General features: G+C 37.7%; 1 pseudogene; it reads right to left on the reverse strand.

Annotated features, from left to right (window-relative positions):
• Window positions 1-1179: 1179 nt before the first annotated feature.
• On the reverse strand, window positions 1180-8426 carry LOC150025811 (uncharacterized; annotated as a pseudogene).
• Window positions 8427-8810: the final 384 nt, after the last annotated feature.

Raw genomic sequence — 8810 nt, forward strand, 5'->3', positions numbered from 1 at the left:
TTAGGTGACTCAACTCTAGCTCTTTTGCCTTTGTTAAACCGTGTTAGATTAATACCCGTTGTAGATTTGGTACGACCCATTTTTCTGCACATATAAGAATAAACATTTCTCAAAATCAAAGTGTTTTATTTGATTGGCATTTTAACAAACACTTGATATGCAATGTATAAAATGACATTCAATGAGTACTTTTTGTTTTGGTATTTAATCCATGGAAACAGTACTTAACTTTGATTATCCTATTCAACAATCTTATTCACATCAAAACATTCAAAATTTCAAAGAGATTGAATCTTCCAATTTAAGAACGAAACTGTAAAATGGAAATGGAAACACGCTTGACTGGACATGGTTGAATGGAAATGGCAACGGAACCATGAGGATGGGCCATGGAGATGAATAATTACTTACCTTGATAATGGAAATGTAGATGAAATGTTCGAGAATGGCTATGTAGATGAAAGCTTTGGGATGAAATTTTTTTAAAACAGAGTATGCTTGACTGAAAATGTGATTTTAGGGTGTAGGCTTTTCAAATGTAATTTTAAAATGGTGTAGTTTTTTTTTTTAGAAAAAAATCCCACTAGCTTAGGCTAAATCCTTTTAGCTCAGGCTAAAGTTTGGCAGAGAGCAACAAATTTTCTAGCTCAAGCTACTAGCTCATTTTAGCTCAAGCTAAAGTTAGGCAGAGAGCAACAAATTTGTTTAGCTCAGGCTAGCCCATTTTAGCTCAGGCTAAAGTTTGGCCGAGAGCAACAAAGTTTTCTAGCCCAAGCTAGCTCATTTTAGCTCAAGCTAATGTTTGGCAGAGAGCAACAAATTTTCTTTAGCTCAGGCTAAAGTTGCAGAACAAAATTTCTTTCTTTTTCTGCATATCTAGCTTAGGCTAAAAATTTTAGCTTAAGCTAAAATTACCCTGCAGTGAAATTTTTTTCAAAATTTTCATTTTGTCTTTGCCAAAAGTTTCAAACCTTTCTAAGCTTTCTTCCATCCATTCATTTCACCTAACATTTCAAACCTACATGACCATTTCACAAATCAAACTGGTTTTAAAGACATTAAATATTAAAACATACTACTAAATCAAAACAAAAATTAAAGACACATTTCAAAACAAAACACTGGGTTGCCTCCCAGCAAGCGCTCGTTTAATGTCATATACCTTGACGCTTGATTTACTTAAGGATCATTGAAGTGGATCATAGTGGTGTGCCTTTCAACTTCACCACCAAAATAATGCTTCAATCTTTGTCCATTGACCACCCAACTTCTTTTTGAGGCAGGATCTTCCAATTCCACTGCTCCATATGGTTTTACTTGTTTGACTTGGAATGGACCTGACCATTTTGATTTGAGTTTTCCAGGGAAAAGCCTCAACCTGGAATTAAATAACAACACCAATTGACCTGGTTCAAAATTTCTTTTCAAAAAGTTTCTATCATGATAAAATTTGACCCGATCTTTATAAAGTTTTGAAGATTGGTAAGCATTGAATCTTATTTCTTCAAGTTCATGAAGTTGTACTTTTCTCTTCTCTCTAGCGTCTTTAGGATCAAAGTTTAAAAACTTGATTGCCCAGTATGCTTTGTGTTCCAATTCCACAGGAAGGTGACATGTTTTACCATATATCAATTGGAATGGAGACAAAGATGTAGGTGTCTTAAATGTTGTTTTATAAGCCCAGAGAGCTTCATCAAGCTTGTTAGACCAACCAATCCTTTTTGGAAGAAGATACTGCTTTTTCCAAAATCTTCTTAATTTCCGTGTTAGAAACCTTTGCCTGACCATTAGTTTGAGGATGGTAGTTGGTACTTTATGTCTAACTCCATAGTGTTCTAAAACCTTTTGAAGTTGAGCATTACAAAAATGTGAACCTCCATCACTTATCAAAACTCTAGGAGTACCAAACCTGGTGAAAATATTTCTCTTGAGAAATTTGATTACAGTTTTGGCATCAACTTTCTGAGTTGCAGCTGCTTCCACCCATCTAGAGACATACTCAACTGCCAGTAAGATATATTCATTTGAGAATGATAATGGCAGTGGTCCTATAAAATCAATTCCCCAACAATCAAATACTTCAATCTCTTGAATGTTCTGCAACGACATTTCATGCCATCTTGTAATAGCTCCAGTTCTTTGACAACTATCACACTTCTGAACATGTTCATGTGCATCTTTGAACAAAGTTGGCCAATAAAATCCAGATTGTAACACTTTAGCTACTGTCCTTTGTCCATTGAAATGACCTTCATATGGTGAATTGTGACAATGTCATAGAATATTTTTAGCTTCATTTCTTGTAACACATTGCCTTATCATGTTATCTGCACCAATTTTGAATAGATAAGGATCATCCCATACATAGTGATTAGCATCTTTAAAGAAATTTTTCTTTTAATGCCATCCAAAAACTTCAGGAACTACTCCTGCAGCTTTAAAATTTGCCAAATCTGTAAACCATGGCTGATGGAGGAGGGCCAAGCACATCTAGCCATGAAAGCCAAAGCCCAACACTAGACCATGAAGAGCGTCTAGACCATGATGAGCGTCTAGCTAGAAGGAAGGAGCGTCTAGGACGTGAAGGGGAAAGGCTACCCATGGAGCATCTAGGAGGAGACCTAGACCGTCTAGGGCCTATCACAAGGTCAATGGCTAAGCATATTCAAGCCCAATTGAATGAAGCCACGGATGGAAGAGAGAAAGCTTTGAACATGTTGCATAAAGGCCCATTAGGGGTGCTTAGTAATTAGAGTAGTGTAGAAAGCATATTTGAGTGAAACATTCTAGAAACTCTCTAGGTTTGGCCGGTCATGAGCACATGGCACATGTGCTTTGTGAATTGCATTTAATTTGGCTTTCATTTCATTAGACATTAGCTTAAAACTTACGGCCATTTAGCTTATAAATAGGAAGGCCTACACCCTGTATTTGCAAGTTTATTGTGAGTAAAGTTATGCTGCCATTTTGTGCCAAGCTTTGCTTCTCCTAGAATTCTAGGCTCTAAACTTCATTTCCTTCACATCTCCTTGGGCTGGTCGAACCTCCCTATAATCATACCTATCATGCACCGTCAAGATCAACACCACTCTTAGGAGGATCTTGCTCACACACCTTCATATCTTCCGCACCACTTTTCTTACATGATTCAAGAAGACCTTCATGAAATGCCATCAATGGCCTTTCTTGAATTGCAACGAGTTTTTCATCAGGAAACTCATCTATTACTTCTGATGCAAGTGCAGTAACTTCCTCATTTGCAAGTCTTGATAGGTGATCTGCCACATTGTTTTCACTGCCCTTTTTATCCTTTATTTCTAAATCAAATTCCTGCAGCAGAAGAATCCATCTTATTAGTCTTGGCTTGGAATCTGATTTTGTCAACAAGTACCTAATTGCAACATGGTCAGTAAAAACAATCACTTTAGAACCAATAAGGTAAGATCTAAATTTTTCAAGTGCATACACTATAGCAAACAATTCTTTTACAGTAGTTGTATAATTACTTTGAGCATCATTTAAGACTTTACTTGCATAGTGTGTCATCACATGAAAAATTTTCTCTTTTCTTTGCCTCAATAATGCTCCTACTGCGTAATCACTAGCATCACACATCAATTCAAAATGATAAAGCCAATTAGGTGCAATGATTTTGGGTGCAGAAATGAGTTTTTCTTTTAAATTCTTAAAAGCAATTAAACAGTTTTCATCAAAATTAAATGGAGTATCCTTATTCAGTAAATTCTATAGAGGTTTTGAAATCTTTGAAAAATCCTTAATGAATCTCCTGTAAAAACCAGCATGACCCAGAAAGCTTTTGATTCCTTTGATATTGACTGGTGGAGGTAGATTTTCAATAACTTCAACTTTGGCTCTATCTACCTCAATCCCTTTACTAGAGATTTTGTGTCCTAAAATTATACCCTCTCTCACCATAAAGTGACATTTTTCCCAATTGAGGACAAGATTGGTCTCGACACCGTTTTAGTACGATATCTAAATTCTTTAGACAAGAACTAAAAGTAGATCCATAAACAGAAAAATCATCCATGAAAACTTCAATGCCCTTTTCTAACAGATCTGCAAAAATAGCAAACATGCATCTTTGAAAATTTGTTGGAGCATTACACAGTCCAAATGGAACTTTTCTATATGCAAAAATACCAAAAGAACAAGTGAAAGCAGTCTTCTCTTGATCTTCTGGATTTACAACAATCTGATTATAACCTGAATAACCATCCAAAAAGAAGTCATAAGCTTTGCCTGCCAATCTCTCCAACATTTAATCCATGAAGGGTGGTGGAAAATGATCTTTTCTTGTGGCTTGATTGAGTTTTCTATAATCAATACACATCATCCAACCTGTGACTTTTCCTGTTGGAATTAACTCATTTTTTTCATCATGAATTACTGTCATGCCACCTTTCTTTGGAACTACTTGCACAGGACTGGCCCAGGCACTATCTGATATAGGATAAATTATCCCTGCTTCCAACAACTTCTGAACTTCTTTCTTTACCACTTCCTTCATAATAGGATTTAGACATCTTTGAGGCTGAGCTACAGGTTTGAAGTCTTCTTCCATGTGAATTTTGTGCATACAATAAGAAGGACTTATGCCTTTCAAATCAGATAGAGTCCATCATATTGCTCCTTTATTTGACTTTAACACTTTCACTACTTCCTCTTCTTCTTTTGCTGTTAGAGAGTTGCTGATAATGACTGGTTTCTCCCCATTTTTTTGCCAAAAAAACATATTTCAAATGAGTTGGTAGCTGTTTCAATTCTATCTCCTGAGGTTGAGAAATTTCTTCTTTGATTAGATCTTGCTTTTGACTAGCATTATAAAGAATCTCTTTAGCCTTATCTAACTCTTCAACATAGTCCTGTATTTCTTTTCTTTCCCCTTCATATATGTCTTCAATACTACCCATGATAACTTTCATTAAAGATTCAACTGTTAAACATTTTTTCTGAGTTTCAAAACAAATATCATCAATCACATCCACTCTGAAACACTCTGTTTGATAATTTGAATACTTCATTGCTTCAAAAACATTGAAGCTTACTTCTTCATCTTGAACACAAACCTTTAATTTTCCTTTGTCTACATCAATTATAAATTTGGCAGTTTTCATAAATGGTCTTCCCAATATCAAAGGTACTTCAGCATCTTCTTCAATATCCATAACAACAAAATCTACTGGGAAGAGAAATTTATCCACCTTTACCATCAAATCTTCAACTATCAGCCAACTGCAAAGTCATTCTTGTTGGTCTCACTTCTACATCTCCAATTTTCTTCAGCATTGATAAAGGCATCAAATTAATACTAGCTCCAAGATCCAATAATGCTTTTCCAACAGTGAGATTTCCTATGGTAATTGGCAAAGTGAAACTCCCAGGATCTCTAGATTTCTATGGTAATGATTTTTTAATTATAGCACTGCATCCAGCTTCCAATTCAACTATCTCCTGGTCATTGAATTTTCTTTTTTTTGTCAATAATTCCTTCATGAATTTAGCATATGTAGGCATCTGCTCTAAAGCTTCAGTAAAAGGAATGTTAATTTGCAGTCTTTTGAGAATATCCATAAATCTTGCAAATTGTCTTTATGAGTCTTTCTTTGAAGGAGCATGCGGATAAGGTACATCTTTTATAGGAAAACTCCTCTCTTGTTTTTCATTTTTTTAATTTTTTTCTTTTTTCTCTCCAAGATCTACAATATCTTCCTTATTTCTTCCTTCTCCTCCCTCACATTCAATCTGTTCTTTTCATTCTCTCTCTTTTAAAATCTCCTCCTCAACAACTAAATTATCTCCAATTTCTTTTCCTATAACTTTCCCATTCTAGTAGTGATATTCTTGCAATGCTCCTTGGGATTCGTTTGTGTATTCGCTGAAAACTGACTTCCTTGATTATCAGCTAATTGTTTAGCCAATTGCCCCACCTGTGTCTCTAAATTCCTTATTGATGCTTCAGTACTTTTCTTATTGGATAGAGAGGCTTGCATGAAGTTCTCAAAAGTATCCTCCAATTTGGATGTTCTCTCATGAATAGAAGGATAATGTGGTTGTTGCTGATAAGGAACTTGTCTGTCAGATGATCCAGCCTTTCGCTTCCACCCAAATCCTTGATTTGGATTATTCCTCCATCCTTGAGCCATGTTATTTGGATAATTAGATGCAAAACCACCTTGTCTTCCTTGATTATTCATATACTGAACTTCTTCCTCTGATGGATTTTGGTAAGAGCATTGGCCATTAAGATGGTCTCCCACACAAAAATCACACTTCAAAGCTAGATTCTGAATTGAAGGAGAATTTACTGCATGTAATTGTTGAGGCAATTTTGACATTTGTTTGGTTAATGCCTCAATTTGCTGAGTCAATATCTTATTTTGTGCTAAAATTGCATCTGAAGTACTAAGATCCAACACCCATTTCTCTTGCACTGTATATCTATCATGTTGAGCTTGGTAATCTGTTGAGGCTAAGGCATCAATAATTCTTGTACCTTGTTCTGCATCAACACTCATCATTGTACCTCCTGCTGCAGCATCCAAGATCATTTCAGTATCAGGTCTCAAACCATTGTGTTATATGTTCAACTGAGCAATATCCTCAAAGCCACGATTAGGACACCTTCTCAACATCACTTTAAAACGTTCCCAATTTTCACAAAACGGTTCATCTGGCCCTTGCCTGAATGTGGAGATATCAGAGATAGCCTTGATATATCGAGAGAGTGCGAAGAATCTATGTAGGAATTTTTCTTTTACATCATTTCAGCTACTTAGACTCTGGTTTCGATGCGACTTTAACCATTCTTTTGCTTTGCCTGTGTACCGTCCCGTACCCGGGCGTTGACAAAGTCAAGGTCAAAGTCAACATAAGGCGTCGCCCAGGTGGGGCAACGCCAAGTGCAAGCACCGCCACGGCGGGGCGTCGCCAAGATAAGGCGTCGCCAAGATAGGGCGTCGCCAAGGTAAAATGGCACAAGAGCAAGGCAACCACAGTGTTGCTCCCCGATACCCATGGGTAGGAAAGACCATGGAGGGGGTGACGCCGTGGGGAGGCCTCAAACCCCAATAACCCGGGGTAATGATAAAGAGAAGGGAAAGGTGGTTTCCAGGCCATAGTAATAGCGCCAGGAGGGAGCAATCTGACTCGTGAAGTGCCTAGGTCACCCCAGAGAAGCCCTTGGGATAGTTACGACTCATGAGAAGGGTCACGCCCAGGGGTAGGCAGGTGCAAGGTGCGAGAGGAAGATAGATACACTCTCAAAGTGAGTGACTAGAGGTTTGGGGGCAAGAGTTGGCACCCAAAGGGTCACCCCTTGCGCAGATGCACTCCCAGGTAGGAGGACTCACGTGAGGAACACCCCAAGTGGGGTCACGGTGCTGTGAGGTCGTCCACGTGTAATAACAACCAAGTCAGCATAGAAACGTCAATTTGTCAGGTATAAGGTAATTGAAGCTATTTAATAGAGTTTACGTTTCGAGCGTTTAAGGCACTATAAATGCTCCAAGCGGTTTAAACGTCTTAAAGGCGCTGAACGTTTCATAATTAAATGCGCTTTAAACGCTAGAGTAGTTTAAATAGCGCTTGGAATGTTGGGAACGGGGTTCGAACTTTTGGCAAATTTTCCAGAGACACTCTAGTTGCTTGCTCGAGCCTTGAGGTTACGCACAAGGGACTAGGGAAAGATTGTTTGCCAGAACGAGAAAATATACACAATATACACATAGTTCTTTTGACCACCTTTAGAGTGCCATTCACGGCGCTCCGATACGGAGGTGTAGAGTTTTTGGTGTTTCTTGCTAGCTGACTTGAGCGTCGGAGTGCAAACGGCCGCTAGGGCGCCCTTTTGTCCTTCTTTGCAGGAATCCACAAGTAACCAGTGGGAAGGAGTCCCTAGCTGACGGGTGAGGTTGCGCACAAAGACGTCCCAGGTCAACCGGCCGGAACAGCCTGCAAGTGAGAAAGGAAATAAACGCAAATAAACAGATTCAATATCATTTTCCTCGAAGCCCATGGTCCCAACCAACTCATAAAATGTGGATAGATGAGTATAAGGGTCTTCATGATCCATTCCAGTGAATTGATGAGTGTTGATTAAGCTAAGAAAAACTGGCTTCATTTCTAATGATTTAGTGGCAGGAGGTATGGCTATGCTAGAGAAATGCCTCGGTCCTTGTTGCATAGCATAGTCTCCCAATGTCCTTCTAGGTGGATTTTGTCTATTATCAGCCATTCGGAACTCTGTTTGATTGTGTGAGTTGAGAGTGTTGGAAGATTCTCCTTTTGCTTGTCCTTGCTTCTTTTTTTTCGTCTCTCTTCTTGCTCTGATTTTTTCTAGTTGTCTTCTCAAATTCTGGATCAAATTCCAATTGATCTTCAGGAACTTGTCCTCTTAATAGCATGTATCTAAGACAACTCAAGCAAGGATTAGCACAGGATAAAAAAAAAATAAGATTTAAACAAGTGTCTATTCACAAAGAAAACAAACTAATCACAATACTTAATAAGTTATACTTCAGAAATTCTTAAAAGAAATTGTTCCCCGGCAACGGCGCCAAAAACTTGTTGATTTTTCTCGGCAAGTGTGCCGAATCAACTGTAATATAGTATTCTTTAAAGTACGAATGTCAAACCCACATGAACAATTCTAATTAAGATGCTCTATTATAAAACTCATTAAGTATAGAAAATAATTTTGAGAACATGTTCATAACCAAATTAAAGATTTTACAAGTAACTCAGAAATTTAGGGTTTGATTCAACCAAAACCAAAACTAACTTATCAA

Source organism: Phaseolus vulgaris, chromosome 7, assembly GCF_051622355.1.
Source record: "Phaseolus vulgaris cultivar YP4 chromosome 7, ASM5162235v1, whole genome shotgun sequence".
NCBI classification, from domain to species: Eukaryota; Viridiplantae; Streptophyta; class Magnoliopsida; order Fabales; family Fabaceae; genus Phaseolus; species Phaseolus vulgaris.